The following is a 2,706-nucleotide window of genomic DNA, read 5'->3' on the forward strand; positions in this document are numbered from 1 at the left end:
TAAAAAGATAATAATCCTGCTGGGATAAAAAAAAAAAATCAACATTCCAATCATTGTTTCAGCACTCACATTAAAATAGGTCCAATGTGTGATCATCTGATATACATAGCCAGAAATATCACCCAAGAAATGTTTATCTTTTTAAAAAGCTTACATCTTGGCACAGTTCTTCCAAACTGAAACTCATAATATCTCTAATCACCAGTCTGTAAGAAAAAAGACAAAAATCATGCCATTATCTAAAGCAACTTTAGGTTGAAAAATTATGATAACAGCAGTAGTGCTTTGTAGCTTTAAAGTCTACGATTAATGTATTTCAAAAATAATTTAAACTCAAGGATTAATATAATTCTGAAAGTAGTTAACACTATTTCTGGCATTACATGGTCTACAGCAATATGTATATGCCCCTTTTATGTCTCATTTTTCCACACCAAAAGAGTTTTGACAAATCCATTTAGAAGAAGCAAATGTAATAAATTAAACCAAAGAAATGAAAATGCTTTATAAAGCTGTAAAACACCACATACATAGCAGGTATTATAACACTGACAATGTTATGCTGAAAGCAAACCGTAAAATGGCATTTGGGGGGAAATGTGGACAGTGAGAAAATAAAAGCGACAGAAAAGAATAAGGGGGGGACTTAGACTCACTCATGTCAAGAGCAATGTCCTGCTTAACCACTGAAAAGAAGCATTTCCCTTAGAACAGATTTAAGTGGTTTAATGTAGGAAGACCATAATCTTCTGATGGACGGAAATCTATGAAAAGATATGTGAATAATACAGGAATTGAAAATAGAATAAAGGGCCAAGGGAGGACAAGGAAGAAAAAAATGAGTAAAAGGATGCTTCTTAACAATATGATTCAAATTTGAAACTCAGCACATCTGCTTTTTATAAAAATCTGAGTGTATTAGCGCACAATAAAGGAAATGTTGACTTGCATCTTCAATTGCAAGAAAGGAATAAAAAGATTACTTGAGGGAAAAAGCCCCACCAGCTCAAGGACAATAAAGTTTTCTCTGATTCAAAAGAAGAGCTTCTTATAGACCAGTAGCAGCTGTATGTACATCTTTCAGAGGGCACTCTTCCGAAAGAATTTAAATCAGACAGTCCATTCATTTTGAGTAATAAAAAATTGTATCTGTGAAACAATGTTGTTCTATATTTGATCTTCTTTTCCAATCCTACCATCGTTTAAGAACTTTGCACAATAAAAAGAAAGGGCTCTTCTCTTTAAAAAGTTAATTTTTAAATCTTATAGGCCTCTTAATGGATCGTTAGGAATACTTAATCCTTCTTAGTTAGCTGAGAAAGAAAAATCTAGATTGCAAAGTTTTTCAACCTTCCAGTTTTGTTTCTCATTCAAGGCAATACATTCTTCTTTTGGTAATAATTGCTAACAAAGTATGTTCTTTCTATATAGGCAACTTTTCAACTGTATTTTTTGGAAATGGTATGATTTATTTCTATTAATTTCTGAGGATAAAATTCTCAGGAATTTACTGTAAACTTCTTTAGGTTCTGGGGAAAAATACTTAATACAATGTTTATTGCCTAAGAATATGATTTTCCCCCTCTTCATGTAGCAAAACTCTATTGCCCTCAGATTCTTAATTTTTTTTTTACATCTGGTTATGTTTACCTTTGATTCTGCAGCCGGTAAAATTATTATTTTCTAATTTGGTTTTGCAAATCACTATATTTATAATTAATCTGAATCCTCTTTTGTATCTCATATAGTGTAGAAAAACAACAAGCTGTGCTAGGATTTGAATATTTTATGACCACAGATAATATTCTTGTGTGCACCCGGTTAGCATAACCTGTAAAAAAAAGGTCAGACTAGAAGCAGACTGCAGGAGAAGATGGTCCAGACAGAGCATTCTAACCCTTCAGTTGCAGGTCTGTAAAGGTTTTGTAGTTCTTTCTGCCATCCTTCTAGGCGGGTCTACAAACTTCCAGCTATCCCAAGTACCATCAAAAACTTGAATCGTCTACTTTACTGTCCAAAAGACTGGCTACTTGCCAAACCACAACTTTGCTTTAGAATAAACTCCTTAAGTGAAGTGGAAAATGAAGACAATTAAGGAGACAATTCAGTCCAAAAGAAATGCATTGAGTAAAACATGCCTTTTTTTTTTTTACTTTATCAAGCTTGGGGTTGTCCACAAGGATGAAACATGGACAGTTGCTCTATTTCGCCACCGCACTTTCTTTGTGTAGACCAGGCCTGGCTTCATCCAGCTGTCTAATGCTCACCAGTTCTGGGCTTAATTGAATCCAACCAAAGTTTTCCAGAGGCATAGATAGCTCTTGTTAGCACAACAGAGATGGCTTTTCCATTATCTACAGGACTCACTGGTAGAATGGCTTTTTGTAAACTTGAATGACCACAGCCAAGTTCAGTTATTTTGCTTATACCATATAAATATCACCCAATGCCCTTTGAAAGAGCATTTCATATCCACTCAAACAACTTTTGGTAGGAAAATATATTCTGAATATTTAGGTGTGTGTCCTCAGAGTGATAAAATAGATATTTCCTCTCCAAACTCTATTTCTGTTAACAAAAGGAAGTCAATGATTGTTTAAACATGAAAATCATCTGGCCGCATCAGTGACTTTGTAAATATGAAAGTGAACTGGAGATGGAATGGCGTGACTGAGACATGGGTATAAGGATTCTCCATAAGTCTCC

Source organism: Artibeus jamaicensis, unplaced genomic scaffold (assembly GCF_021234435.1).
Source record: "Artibeus jamaicensis isolate MK-2021 breed Jamaican fruit bat unplaced genomic scaffold, CSHL_Jam_final contig_415, whole genome shotgun sequence".
NCBI classification, from domain to species: Eukaryota; Metazoa; Chordata; class Mammalia; order Chiroptera; family Phyllostomidae; genus Artibeus; species Artibeus jamaicensis.